The sequence below is a fragment of the Pelodiscus sinensis genome, chromosome 7, assembly GCF_052426305.1.
Source record: "Pelodiscus sinensis isolate ZL-2025 chromosome 7, ASM5242630v1, whole genome shotgun sequence".
Lineage (NCBI taxonomy): Eukaryota > Metazoa > Chordata > Testudines > Trionychidae > Pelodiscus > Pelodiscus sinensis.
The window spans coordinates 66,189,657-66,204,965 of NC_143058.1; the positions used below are offsets into that span (position 1 = coordinate 66,189,657).

At 51.1% G+C, this 15,309-nt stretch overlaps 1 long non-coding RNA gene across 6 annotated transcripts in view; it reads left to right on the forward strand.

Annotated features, from left to right (window-relative positions):
• LOC112545888 (uncharacterized) overlaps positions 1–15,309 on the forward strand; it is a 150,701-nt gene that overhangs the window by 9,749 nt on the left and 125,643 nt on the right. For all 6 annotated transcript variants that reach the window (XR_012905339.2, XR_016350120.1, XR_016350119.1 and 3 more), the window contains exon 3: positions 15–73. This is a non-coding gene — a long non-coding RNA (uncharacterized LOC112545888). The remainder of the gene's footprint in view (positions 1–14; positions 74–15,309) is intronic.

The following is a 15,309-nucleotide window of genomic DNA, read 5'->3' on the forward strand; positions in this document are numbered from 1 at the left end:
TTTTCATTCTGCAGCCCCGGCTTTGCCAGTCTCTTTCGACGACGAGAGCAAGTGACGCCGTCTGCAGTGAAAGGTCAGGCATGTTGAAGCGAATTGAAAATGGGGCATCCCTTGTTTGGCGGGTGGGGGCCAGTGCTTTTCATAGACTTTGAGTGCAGACAGCTTCCTGTCCGTTGGACATACTGAATCCATTTTCCACAGGCGATGAGGTACACCACACCTGATGGATTGCCGCTCACGGCGTTGGTTTTATTTTCTATTTGGGTTTAAAAGCCTAGTGGCTGACTGCATGTGTGCTCTCAGATAGGACACCTGGTTTCTCCACTGGGGAACTCATAGATGCAAACAGATGGAGAAGCTGTCAGATGGAGCCTTGCTCCAGGGTGAGGGGAACATAGGTTTCTGCCTGCCTGATTGTAGAGCAGGGAGGGGGGCAGAATCAGGAATCTGGGAGACATCTGAAGGATATTGCTGTGAGGTTTGAAAATACTTGGCAGCAAGGGAAGTGTTGGTTGAAAGATAAATCCAGAGGTACGTTTCTTCTTGTACAAGCCAGCAGTTATCACAGTCTTAGAGCTCTTGAGCAAGGACTTTGCAAGACAGTCTGTTTTGTAACTTTTTTTAATGACTTCCTCTGTAGACAACATGCTTAGCTGGCTTGTTACAGCATTTGCTAGGAATTTGTTCTTGGGGTGGATTAATTCATTTGGCTGTCGACATCTCCATTTCCCAGTTTGTCTTGTTTTGTGGCCCCTCTTGCAAGGCAAAAGTTTGTGGCATGGGGTGCACTAGCTAGATTTTATTTCAGGAATGAGCCAGTTTGAGTGTGAGTTTGAATACACTATGAGCTGGCACTTTCTTAGATTAAACTAAAGTGATAAGAAAGCCAAGGCTTCTACGGGGCTATGTGCCTGGTTCTCCTAGACACTTACAGGCCTTAGAGTGCAGTAACCCAAATAATAGCTCTCTCTGGGCCTACTGGCCTTCTCATGTTCTCTTGCTGTAATGTATGCCTTCCAAACCTGGAGAAATGGTCTGAGATAAATAGGACAAAATTCAGTAAGGAGAAATGCAAAGTGCCCCACGTCAGGAGGAACGGTTTCACGCACGCAGAAAGGGAATCGACTGTCTAGGAAAGGATCTAGGGGTCAGAGTGGGCCATAAGTTAAATATAAGTCAACAGTGTGATGCTGTTGCAAAGAAAGCAAACCTGGCCCTGGGCTGCATTAACACGAGTGTTGTGAGCAAGACACAAAAAATAATTCTTCCTCTCTACTCTGAGTGGAGTAGGCCTCAGCTGGAGTTTTGTGTCCAGTTCTGGGCACTGTGCTTCAGTAAGGATGTGGAGAAACTGGAGAAGGTCTGGAGAGGAGCATCAAACCTGTCAGGGAAGGATAGCTCAGTGGTTTGAGCATTGGCTTGCTAACCCCATGGTTGTGAGTTCAGTCCTTGAGGGGGCCATTTAGAGATCTTGGGCAAATCTGTCAGGGATGGTCTTTGGTCCTGCTGTGAGGGTAGGGGACTGAACTCAATGATCTCTGAAGGTCCCCTCCAGTTCTGGGAGATGGTATATCTCCATATAAAAGGTCTAGAGAACATGACCCATGAGGGAAAACAGAAAGAATGGGGCTTGTTTAGTTTAGAAAAAAGAGAAAACTGAGGAGGGACATGATAGCTACTTTCAAATGCCTGAAAGGGTATTACAAAGAGGAGGGAGAAAAATGAACCTCTGAGGATAGCCCAAGAAGCAATGGGCTTAAATTCCAGCAAGGGAGGTTTAGGCTGAGCATGAGCAAAAACTTCCTGGCTGTCAGGGTGGTGAAACACTGGGATAAATTGCCAGGGGGGTTGTGGAATCTCCATCTCCAGAGAAATTTCAGAGCAGGTTGGACAGACACCTGTTAGGGATGATCTAGACAATGTTTGGTCCTGCCATGAGGGCAGGGGACTGGACTTGACTTCATGACCCCTCGAGGGCCAGTTCTAGGATTCTATGAAAAGAGGGAACCAGGGGAACCCAGGTTACAAGTCCTTTAGCTGAATGTTAGCTGCAGAGGGCCAACTTGACTTCCATGGTGAGGATTTGGACTTGGGGATCCCTCCCCAATGCAGGCTTGAACCCAGAGGCAGTGCAGCTCCTCTGGCTGAATATAAAGAAACTCGTGGAAGAGGCAGGAGGAGGATAATCTTGAAGGACGGTCTCTCATGGCTGGGTCAGGAATTGCATTGCGACCCTTTTTGATCAAAATCTTACCTAGCAATTGGATTTGTCTGAACTGTACTTTGTGTGCCGGAGGCAGGACCTAAGCCTGAATGCCTAGTTGGACCTTACTCGGACATGGAGAGGAAGGGTGATCTTGCAGTTAAGGCCGTGAACTAGGTCTCAGGAAGTCTGAGATCAGCTCTTGCCTCTGCTGAAAATTTTCTACGTGATCGTGGGCAAGCCACTTTGCATGGGGTTTTCCAAAGCACCTCCCCTTGGTGTGACATGGCTCGTGCTTTTGAAAATCCCACTAGTCGTGTCTCGGAGCCGTCGTTCCCGTCTAAGCATGCCCTTGCGCTGTTGCAGCTAGTAGCGCGCCAGCTCTTTGTCACATAGGTTGTGTGTTGCTGTGCCGGTGCAGTGCCTGGCCCAACAGAGCCCCTCTGAGACTTTTTAGCTCTAAAATGTTGTCATTGGGAATCTGTAGGAAACATGGTATTGCGTTTATCGGAGACACCTGGCCTGGCCTGCTTCCATGTGGGTCAGAAATGGTGCGAGACTGCACCTCAGGTGCTAACTTCACTGTCCTTCTTTTAACACTCTCCTTTGCTGTGATGCTTACGAAAAACTTGAGAGGCCAGGCAGCTGGTGTGCTGAGACCACTGCTGCTCATGACCGGGTTTGCCTCATTTCCGTCTTGTATTTGCCCATCTTTCTGTTGCATCCATCTCTTGTCTCCGGCCTTACATTTAGATTGTGAGGTTGTTGAGGGCAGGACTCTCTGTGTGAGTGTTTGTGTGTACAGCGCCTTGCACAGAGGTTTAGGACTGCGGCCACTAAGTGCTCCCCCAGTGCAATAGGCTGGTGTTCAGACATGCAGAAGGAGCATCAATAGAGCCACTGTTATCTGAAGTGGTGGGCACCTCTTGACTAGTCTGAGGTTGATGGCCTCGTCTGGAGAGTTTCTTGTTTCTCTTAACGGGGCTCTTCCAGCCCTTACCTGCGCCCAACCCTCCTGTTTTCTTTCTCGTCCCACTTCTTGAATTGAACCCTTCTGCAAACACATGACTCTCACTAGCACTGATGGGAGGGAGCCCTGCAGATCTCCCACTCAGCCAGACACAATGGTTCCTGTTAAAATGTCGCTGCACCCACGTGGAAAGATTTTAAATTAGGCCAGCGTTACAGCTGGGTAAAATTGAAGCCCATTAATTAAGAGAAACCATTAACTTGCCTCTCTGACAGTGTTCTCACAGCATGCACAGACACCCCCATAACCCGGCCGGGGGTTCTGGCTGGGCTGCAGGGAGGTACGCCTGCGGTGGGACTAGGGCATAGAGGAATTGCCCAGATTTTGCAGGAGCAATCCAGTTCCTTTGCGGCTGTGCACTGCCAGTGGTTCCCTTGGGGCTGCTCGTGTCCTTCCTCCTCTGAGAGGTCCCATTGGCTTCAGTAGTGCTCAGGGATAAGCCCAGTTGCTTCATCAGAGGAGCCCGCCGGGGTGGGGAAATCTAGGCCTGGCAGCCAGACACAGGAATGGGGTGACAGTGGCCGTGGTACCCGCGTGTTCCGTACACAGCCATTGGACATTGCACCTAGGACCCACTCGTTCCTTACAGAGCTTCCCCCCCAGAAACACTCTCAAGTCAAGTGTCACACCCGAAGTGTGAGGCTCGTGCACGATCTCATGTGCTCACGCTTATCCCATGAACTATGGGCCATGAGTTTGGCCCCGAGTCGATGGGAGGTCCAGAGAGGGCTCTTTCTAGGCCACTGCCGCCCTGCGCGTGCGCCTGACCCTGGGTCCTGCTGACACCAGGTACCACAGTGCCCTCTCCTGGCCTTAGGGGGAACTACAGTTGCTCTCAGCCCCACTGATGGGTGGGATGCGTGTCGTGTCGTGCGTGAGATGCTAGGCACTCGGCAGCCCTGAATCGGACCCAGGCTACTGCTGAGGTCCTTTGAGCACGTCTCCACGGTGCTGTGAGCCCTGGGTTGTGGAGTCGGTGTCGCTAAGCCTGCCCTTGGCAGACCAGGCTGCATTGTGGATGCACAGGGGCTGCATCCCATGTTGGAGCATCCACACTGCACTACGCAGGCCTTTGGCTTCAGGTCTGCGGCTTGAACCATGCCCACCTTGCAGAAGGACACAGCTTAGACCCGAGCTGCAGAGGGAAGGTTCAGGCTCTTCCCGGACAGGCTGACTTGTGTGGGGATGGAAGCGGAGCTTGGACTTAACCCGGACTCGGAGGGCTGAGCTGCCGGTGCATGGTAGACATGCACACTCTGGGACAGATGCCTTGCTTCTCTTCACTCCAAAAGGAACATTTGGCCTGCAGTCGTTTGGATGCCTGGCCGCCTCTTCCAGAGCCACGAGCAGGGAAACACAGGGAGCCTCCACACGACGAGAAAGGAGCGGTTCTTCTAAAACATGTGGAAACAAATAGCAAAAGTCAAATGCATAAAACTTCCTATGAATCCTCGGCACCCTCAGCGCATTTGCCAAGCTCGACCCGCTTCCTGCTGCTGAACACAGCGTGAGTGTTACTGGCAGGTGGGTACGGATTGCTGCGTTTCCCTCCCCCTGCCTGGTGCAGGGACGTGTTACTGCATTAAGCTCCATGTATCCTCTTCAAAGCTTGGCTCTGCTTCCTGAGGCCTTCGACACAAGCCCAGCGTTGCTCTGTATGGGCTGCGACGGAAAACCTTTGAGCCTGTAGGAACCGGAGAGAAGCCCCCGTCTTTGGTGGCTTTCTCGTGCTCAGGCTTTCCAGCGACCAACTAAGAATGAATTCCCGCTGACTTTTAAAAGCGTGCGCTTACTGGGCCTATTGATTTTTGTGCAGAAACTCTTCAGTGCATTTTTCCACAGGGCTGACCACAAGCACGAGGCTCCTTTAGCAATGGTCACTTGAAGACCATCCTGATTTCAAGCGAGTGTTTGCCCTTTCTAAATCAGTGTCTGCCTTTTCCACGTGAGCCTCCCCTTCTTGTGTGGCATGTGCACTTCTGAAGACGCCAGAACTCCCGCCTGGAAGGCAGACGTGGCTTGAAAGTGGAAATCTGAGCTTCTCTGGAGCTGGGGTGCGTGAGGGGTGATTTATAAACAGCAAGCCAAGTCCACGAATGCTCACGGACTTGGGGTAATGCTTTTGTCTTAGCGGTTCCCTCCTCCAGACTCAGAACCCCGCTTCCTTCCCTGGAATTTGCTTCCAAAGAGACACCCCCATGTTCTCCTGTATCTTCCCAAGTAGGGGGGCAGGGTGGATCTTGGGGTAGCGGCTCCCTTCTGGACACTTGGCCTGGTTCAGGAAGGCTCTGACACGTTACCAGTCCAGTGAAATCAATGGGACCTAAATGGTGAAAGCATTGGCACACATCTGGCAGAGACGCGGCTCCGCCGACGAGAGCAGCCCCTCCTCGCTGCACTCCATGCTGGATGGCTCCCGCAGGCAGCGAGGGCTTGCAGAGCCGGCCGTGCCGAGCAGGAGGACAGAATCTGGGGAAAAGAGGCCAAAGGGATGGTGAGTGCAGCGAGGGACGCACACAGAACGAGCGCTCAGCTTCCCAGGCAGGCCGGTCTCTTCCGCGCCTCGGAGCCCTGTGGCCGGAAGCCCGGGAGAGCAGGCAGCTCGCGGGTGTAACACCTGTTGGGAGCAGCCCCGAGGGGCTGGGGAATGCCTCATGGGCCGGGGCTGTACTGAGTGAGCTCTCTGCTGCCATCTGTGGGGAGCAAGGGGAAATGACTGCGCCGCGCCTCATTTGCATTACCGTTTGGCAGCGTTTGCGTTACCGTGCAACTAAGTGTTGGGCTTGGGGGCAAGAAAATGCTGTTGCTCCTGTTGGAACCTGAAGGGCTGGGAGAAGAGCACCCCATGTTCCTGGGGCGAGGGGTCACCATGGCCTAGACGGCAGTCGGGCACAATCGGGCAAGAAAGCCCTGGCCAGAGGGCTAGAGGAGAAAGAAAGGTTCCTGTTTGGAGCTGGGAGTGGGGCTAGTAGTGAGGGCTCTGCCACTGATGCCCTGTGTGCCCTCTGAGCCCTGCCTTCCCAAGTGCCTTTGGTTCTCCGCTTTTCCTCCTCCCCCACCCCATTCCCATAAAGTTCTTTTTGTTGTAGCTCCTGGACACCGTGCTTCCACGAGGGGACGTGTTGCCTGCCAAGGGCCCCCGGGGAGATAGCGCTAGTTTCCCGGATCTCGGGGAGGAGGGGGTCTTAGCCGAAGTTTTTAAGTGCTCTGAAGTATCCCAAGTATCCTGTCCCATTTTGCTGCCTTTGGCCAAAGGGCTGCTTTCCTGTGGGGTTAGCCTTGTATTCAAGAAACCAAGCTAAGTTGCAGGATTGGCTGAGGTGGGGTTATTAGAGCAGTCCTGTAGATGTTAACACACCCTTGGCCCTGCACTGCACTGCTGGGGGTACCACGCACTGCGCTGGATATAGGTAGGCCAGGACTGGGAAGCTTTGATCCAGCTCTGCAGAGACTAAAACGGGGGGAGAGGTGACTCTGCCGGCTTGGTTTGGGCCCCACTCTCTGTAGTCACAAGACACTGATGAGAAGGGCAAACGGTGCCGAGGCATATCTGGAGTGTGTGCTGTGGATCAATGAGGGGATTGCAAGGCCAACCACTAACGCCCGTTAAAATGCACCTGAGGCAGGGGTCTCCCAAAGATCCTAGAGCAGCCTGTCTCCTATTGAATTGGCTAAGTGCCTAACTCCCTTTGTTGCCTTCAAAAATTGGGCAGCCGCTCACATTTTCAAAAGCACCTCAGTGAGTTAGGGAGCTAACAAAACCCCCCGGCACCTGGAAATGCTCTGCTCTTGTGTCTCTGGATGGGTTTTTAGTTCTAATAACTTTTGTAAAGATGCCGTTAAAGAAAGAAAGCTCCTCCAGCTGTGTGCCAGGGAATGCTGTGCTGTTTGGTTAGCGCTCCCTTTGTGGTGGAGGCTCCGGGCCTCGTCAGCGGGCTGCCTGGACGGTCTCCGTGATCCCACAAAGCACTTAACCGTAATAGCAGTTAATTAGTGGGGCTCGAGCCGACCGACTGCAGGCCCGTTCGCTGCTGAGCAACGTGGATGGGTCCTGCCGCCATTGCTCTGCAGAGAGACCCAACAAGGACTCGCTCTGCGTGACACATACGAAAAGGGAAAAGGCAAACAGATCTGGTGGCCTGCCACGGCGCGTTAGGCCTAGAACCCTGACTGGAATATCCTGCTGTTTAGATCTTTGGTTAATGACATTTTGTACAGTGGTAATCTCCCACTCCTGAGCATTGGCCTGTGCTTTCAGGGGACATGGCGAAATGGCAGAGGGGCTTGGTGGGGGTTATTTAAGAGTCCTGAACATCCAAAATCAATAATCAGTTTTGAGGGGGAAAGGTTACTCTGTTGTGCCTAATTCCTCGGGGGAAACCAGATTTTTTTTCAGGGTGACCCAGTGTGCCCTTAAACCCAGAACTGCTTAGAATTCATTTTTCAATGTTCCATCACAGGCTGAAGGAAAGGGGGCTACAGGTTCATAGAATCATAGAGGTGGAAGGGACCTCGAGAGGTCATCGAGTCCAGCCCCCTGCCCTCAAGGCAGGATCAAGCTCCGTCTACACCATCCCTGACAGATGTCTATCTAACCTGTTCTTAAATATCTCCAGAGAGGGAGATTCCACCACCTCCCTTGGCAATTTATTCCAATATTTGACCACCCTGACAGTTAGGAATTTTTTCTAATGTCCAATCTAAACCTCCCCTGCTGCACTTTAAGCCCATTACTCCTTGTCCTGTCCTCAGAAACAAGAGGAACAAATTTTCTCCTTCCTCCTTGTGACACCCTTGAACCTCTCTAGTCCGGCATTCTCTGGTCCAGCAACGTCCATGGTCCGGCATGATTTTAATTATCTGGATGTCCACTTAGCATGGGGGGCACCAAGATTCCCATAAAATGAGTTTACTTCCATCAATCCTGGCTCTGTGTTCTGTGTAGCTCTAATTTACACCCCCCCCCCCCCCAAATATCTTCTGAGAGTCCAATCTTGCCCTTAATCAGGAATCTACTTCAACACAACTGTGGTTTTAAAACCTGAGCTCTTGCAGTCACTTGGGGTGGCTATTAATTGTTATCTGCATATTGGGGAAGAATACATCCTTGCCAAAACCCCTTGCTGCATTATCTTTTTTCCCTTACGCTCCACGCACGCTGCTTGCCAAACTTTTTGGTAGTAGAAAGAGGACCAGCTGTAGAACGTGCTGGATGGTGTTTGTGTCCTTGCCCCAGCACTAGAGCCCACGGTTTTCGCAGGAGCAGTCTCAGTTCTTTGTCTGGCTAGAAATAGAACTGTACCACCTCCCTCTCAAGGCTGTGTCTGGTTCTGACAGCCCTGGCTATCCGCTCCCCAACAGCCCCACCGATTCCGTCTCCGGAGCTGCATTCAAGCTGTCAGGTGGTGATGGCAGCGGGATCGCAGGGGTTTCTCCTCTCCAGTTTATATTAAGATGAAAGGAAAGAGCGGATGATGGCAACCCACAGCCAGAATCGATTGCTTTCTGCCCTGCTTCGCAAAGCAGAGCATGACTTAGACCCAAAGCCTTTTTCTAATCATGCGAAGAGACACACACTCCACTGATTAGCTTTCCTTTTACAAACAGGGTACAAAGGCTAGGAAATAATTTTTTCCTCTAGGGAAAAAGTTTGCCACAAATGATTTTTTTCCCTCCAGTTTCATCCAAATCATTCTTCAGTTTTTTAGAGGAGGGCCAGAGGGAGCCTTCAGGTTTGGTTGCCAGAAAACGGGTTGGTTTAGACACCCCACATCCTGCTCTTCCAGGCTCCTTTGGAAAGGGCAGGAAAGAAGTTTTGTGCCGTTCTGTGCTACTGTTCCTGTGTTCCATGGGGGTGCAGCGCCGCTTTGAGAATCACTTTGGACGGCTAGCCGCCTGCTTTGTCCCAAGCCTCCTAACATTGTAAAGCACCGGGTTAAAGCCCAGCTGCACCTGAGAAGTAACTGCCATGCCCAGCCGGTCGGAGCAGGTTTGCCGTTCTCCCCAGAGTCTGTCCTGCGCTGAGCAGGGACGGCTCTGCCCCACACTAGTGGCTGAACTGTGCAGAGTGTACGAGCCCGCCCCAGCACAAGCGGCTCGCAGTCACGCTGAGCGGTCTCGGGGGCAGCGAGGCGCTGGTGGAGTTGAACTGAGTGCGGCCTCGCCTAAGAGCCTTTCAAACTCGGCAGCAAAGGGACTTGGCCATTGTTGCTAGCTGTGAGCTTGGCTGTTCATACGTTCCTGGGAGAGTTACTCAATTTCTCTGGATCTCGGCTGCCCTAGCTGTAAAATCAGGATTGGCCTGACCTCCCAGGGATAGTGTGATATTTAATTCATGGGTGTCTGTAATACACCCTGTGCTCCTCTGATGGAAGGGAGCCAGAGAACTGCAAAATATTGTTATTTATTTGTCAGTCCCTTCCTGTGAAGCTGTTTTGGTAAAAATAATAATAATTCACATTTGGCCAGCAGCCCACAGGGAAGCCTAGGCAGAACGCTGGGAGCTGTCAGCATAGTCACTTTCTAAGCCAATAAATCAATCATCACACGTCCAAAACACAAGCCTGAAATATTTCAGACAAACTCAATTTTCCAGCTTTAAAACAAGGGCTCTCTTTTTTACCCATTTTAACCCTGAGATTTAGTGCTAAACTGACAGACTTAACTTGTAAAGTAACTGGCAAATCTTGAAAGAATTGTGTGGGGGGTTTTTTCCTCCCCAAAGGATGCAGTTGAGTGACATGGTTTTTCACTTTAGTGATAGACTGTACTTGCAAGCAACTATTTAGATATCTAAGTACTAAAGCAGCCCCCGGTCTGGTTCCTATCAATAATACATTTTGTCACAGAAAAAAAATTGAAACAACATGGATACCACATATAGAAATGGAAAGTAGCAAATAAATTTTAGCCATAAAAGAGCTCAGCCTGACTTCACAGGGCTTGGAATGGCCTTTGTTTCCCATTCGTTGCCCTCCCCCCCCCCCCCCCCCCCCCCATTGCGCTTTGCATGCTGATTGCTAAGAAACCGAAACATTTCAAAAAAGAAGAGGGGGAGTCACATGATTTCAAGGCCATCAGTTGGAGCAGATTCCATCGAAAAGTGCAGGTAGACTAAGCCTGAGCTATTACTTGCTTTCATGTTTCATTACGCGGTGGAAGTGGCACATGGTTTTAGATGGTGGTAGAAATATTTCTCCCAACGCTAGATGCAGTCTGTCATGTGGCTTTCAAAGTGGTGAAGTTAACCACTCTGCCGTGGTAACCCTGGAGTGTGTGAATGGGGTCTGCTCCATTTGCACAGAGGAACTGGCGTTCGGAGTTCTTGATTTCTAGTGCTGAGCACCTAGCTCTGTGTTGCAGAGTCTTTGAAAAGCTGGAATCCTGAAATAAGCGTTTGTTAAATATCTCTCTGCTGGGGGACACAATTTCTCAGTCATCTGCTGCGATAGTCCTTGGCCCTGGAAAAAAATTAAATAATTGGTGAAACCTACTCAATTAGGCCTATTACTGGCAGGGTCATAGGCTACTCTGTTTAAACAAAGATGCCTCCCAGACAGCTGTTGCTCAGCGGGGAGGAGTTGGAAGACGCGTGGTCTGGATTGAGAAATCCAGTGCATTCTGTCCTTCGTGCTCACAGGAGACGTCTGTTGGCGGGTGAGTGCATGCGACTGCCTTGCTGATGTAGTGAGGGGCTGGGATTTTCAAGACCGCTCAGCGCCCACTGTCCGAGTCAGATTTCCAAAGCACTCCGCTCCTATGAGGCGCAAAAAGAATTGGCCAGGTTTCCAAAGGAGCTGGGCACTTCCGGGGCACGCAGGTTCTGGAAATCAGTTGTGTGCCCCAGGCGCTCCGCACATCTGGTCCTTACCGAGATGACTCAGTCGGGACAGCTGGACTCGTTTCCAAATCAGTCCCAGGGCCACAGGGAGCAAGAAATACAGCTGTGGACATGCCAGTGGGAACAGTCACGCCCTCTAGTTGAAAGCAGGACTTCAAAAGCTCCTCAGAGCTAACTGCAGGCAGGATAAGATATGATAGGCCAGTTCTAAAGACTATTCTCTCATAGACTCATAGACTTTAAGGTCAGAAGGGACCATTATGATCATTTAGTCTGACCCCCTGCACAGTGCAGGCCACAAAATCTCACCCACCCCTCCTAGAATAATCCTCTTACCTATATCTCAGATATTGAAGCCTTCAAATACTTTGAAGACCCCAAGATACAGAGAATCCTCCAGCTGTGATCTGTACCCCATGCTACAGAGGAAGGTGAAAAACCTCCAGGGCCTCTGCCAATCTACCCTTGAGGAAAATTCCTTCCCGACCCCAAATATGGTGATCAACTGAACCCTGAGCATGTGGGCAAACTCCTATCATCCCTCCATTGACCTATTTCCCACTGATAATGAATGGTCGATTAGTTACCAAGATCATGTTATCTCATCAAACCATCCCCTTCATAAACCCATCTAGTTTAATCTTGAAACCAGATAGATCTTTTGCCCCCTCTACTTCCCTTGGAAGGCCGTTCCAGAACCTCACTCCTCTAATGGTTAGAAACCTTTGTCTAATCTCAAGTCTAAACTTTCTTCTAGCCAGCTTATATCCATTTGTTCTTGTGTCCACACTGGTATTAAGCTTAAATAATTCCTCTCCCTCCCTGGTATTTATTCCTCTAATATATTTAAAGAGTGCAATCATGTCCCCCCTCAGCCTTCTCTCTTCCTGCTTAAAAAAAACAACAAAAAAACCCCAACCTTGTCCTATAGCAAGACTTGCCACATGTTCTCAAGACGAGGCATTGAGGTGGGGGGGGGTGTCTACACAGCAAAATACCCCCGCCCCCTGGGAGTGAGTCTTGGAGCCTGGGGCAACTGACTCAGGCTTGTGGGGTTTGTATTATAGAGCTAAAAATAGCTGCCACTCCAGCCAGAATGACTGCCTACCATCTTGGCATTCACACTGCTGCAGGATGGGTTGGTTGGTTTTGGGCTTAGCAGTGTGGAGATTTTTCTATGTGACTTGACTAAGGTCACACAGGAGGCTTGGCCAGAGGTGGCAATTGAACTAGATCTTCTTAGAGCCAGAGGGGGCGCTCTCCCCATGGGAGCATCCCCCGTTCCTGGACGATAGCACGTGATGCTCTAGAATCTACATGTGGAAAAGACCAATCAGGTCATTATGCCTTCTATTTACCTAAGCAGGAGCGTTTCCCGCTACACGTTCCCTGGTGTTTCTCTGTCATTGTTCCAACACTTTACTAGGGGGCAGAAATTACATTTCTGGGGCAGTAATTGTCTGTTCCATCCTTCTCTTTTTTTGAGAGAGACCATCTATATTTGTTGTTGTGTTTTTTTCCAGTCTTCTGGTACCCCTGTAATTCTCACAGAAATAGTTGTCAGCGGCATGGAAAATGTCTGGGCTAATTCGCTGAATACATTACAATGTACTACTGGTTGGAAAATACATGATTTTTGTTCCCTCATAAGAAAAAGTCCATGAAAATCAACACAATTTGAAGAAATTGTTCTTGACAGTGAAAAGCTTTTTGCAGTCATTTTTCAATGAAAAAAAAAAATTTTTTTTTTTTTGACTGGAGCATTTTTGGCCAGCCTTATGAAGGATGCATGCTGCGTATATTCCCTTCTGTGCTCGCTCTCTGTGATAAGTTCTAGAAGATGTGCTGTGCTTCCTAAGTAGTCCGGCGTCTTTTGGAATTGTCTTCTCCTCTTTTCTACAGTGGGCTGGAAGGGCACGCACAATTCTTTTCCGAGTTGTCCCCTGCACAGAGCGCTCTCACCGGCATATGACTCACTTGTCCCATGAGCTCCACGGAGGCCTGGGTCCATGCAAAGAGCCCACATCAGGGGCCAGAAGTTGTCACTTTATACCAGGGGCTAGGGGTTTAGTGTGGGGCTGAGGGAGCCTTGTTTTGCCACATACACCCTGGGTGACCTTCGACAAGACACTGCCTCCAAGCTCCCCACCTGTGTGATGGGACCAGTAGCACTTGGCTCCTTCACGGGGCCATTTGAAGACAAGCACTTTGAAGATGGTGAGACACTTCAGTCACAGAGCCGTTTTCGTACCTTGGCAAGCTCGTGGCATAGAGACAGTGGGCGGGAGGAGAGGTCATTTTCCTGTTCCCATCTCTAAAGCCGGCTCAGAAGCTGTGGCTGGCGCTGTCACGGAAATCAATCCGGGCAGGCAAGTGAGGATCTCAAGGGTGACGGAAATACTCTGGCCGTGTCAGGTTCACGCTGATCTCTGTTCAGTGATTTCTTTTCTCCCTCTGCCCACTAGCTGAAACCTGTTCACAGCATAACCACAGGCTAGGGCTATGGGTCCCGGCCTCTGAGCACCTAGGCAAGTGGGGATGACACTGGACCTCTCCTGTGATAGTTCCTCTCCTGCACCTTGCGGGGATGCTGTGGGAAGAGCCGTTAATGCCCATGCTGCACTTAGAGGCCGTAGGGACTGGCAGCCCTGCAGGGTGCAGGAGGAAATCAGTAACTTTCTGTTCAGAGCAGGCTTTGGACAGGGTGCTGTATGGACAGCCCATGGCCACGCGCTGGACCATGAGGGTAAACACAACTCTGAACAGCTGCTCAGTAAGCGATACCAGCCATCCTGTGCATGGAATGAGGCAGGGTCCTGCCGGGAAAATGGAATGCGATCCTGTAACTAAAGACTGTCCTAATACGCGCGCCCGAGGGAAGCCAATAGGACTTGCAGCCACGGCCTAATTCTGACATTTTCTAGCTTCTGAGGGCTTGACGTTGCCACCTCCGAAATGTTCCTTTAACACCACGTGTGTGTTTGTCTGTGTCCGTGTCCCTACAACAATGTGCCTGGTCGCAAGGGGTACAAGTTGGAATCCGAGAGGTTAATTTGGAGCTTGTCTTTGACTGTCTTTAGATCTCTTTGCCTTTGCTGCCTTTCGTCTGTGCCTCCCTTATTGAAACAATCCCAGCTTGCTTTTCCTCCAAGGCATCTGTTTATTTTCGCTGCTTTGACTTTCAACAGCCTCGGCTAATGACTCATTTTTTCTGGACCCTGGCAAAGAGCGAAGGGAGGTCGGGCTTGGTACTGTTGTTCTCAGCTTGGTACTTGAGCAAATACGATCCTGAGAGAGGAGCTGAGATTCTGTAGCATGAAAATGTGCCTCTGTTTTGGAAAGCACCAGACAAAAATATGCTCCGTGAAGCTGTGCTGCCCGGTCCCAGAAAAGCTCGTTGCAGGTCCTGCTGCTGGGACCGTGTTTCTATGGGGTTAGAGTCTCATCTCGCCTCGGATCGGCTGGGGCTAGGGCAGTCTAGGCAGCACTTGAGCACAAGTCTGCCTGCCGTATGCAGCTGCGTGGCTAGCCCAAGCCATTCCTCGTACTACCCCGGCGCCACTGCTATTCCCAGCACACTAGCTCACGCAGAGCTCCGGTGTGGCTGTCCACCCATGCCGGGCAACCCCTGCCAGCTGCGGCACAGACATGCGCTGAGGTAGCATGCGGCTTGTGTTCTGCGGACCACGAGGGCCCCGTGCAGAGCTCAGCAGAAGCTGTGTTCGCATCCGTAGCACAATCTGCCTGAGTCCCAGTTGCCCGCCTCTTGTTCCGTGACTTGCCAGGGGTTTCAGGTCCAGGGTGGGATTTCTGGTCAGAACCAGAGCAACGGAGCTCAGGGGTTGGGAGAGTCACTAGCCTCAGAGCCAGGGCTTGAATTGGGGCCCCTTTCGTCCTAGGGGAGAGGTGTAATCACTGGGCGTTGCCTGCCCCACAGACGGGAGCTCTTCTGCTGTGTCAATACATCCTGATTGGGCTAGGAAGTGAAAAATGGAGGCCACAGACAGCCCAGGGGTGAGGACACCCCCTGCACCCAAGTCCCCGAGCCTCTCCCTCGCATGTGGCTTTGAGGCCTCACGGTGGGGGGGAAAGGAAGCAGATTTCTAAGCCGCGACGTTATTTCTGGCAAAGAGGAATGCCTGGTTTCCAGTCTGCCCCTTGAGCTAACAGACCAGCTGGCATTCAACAGCGCACAGCATCACACTGGGTTCCGTGGGCCACATGGCTCCCTTTGTG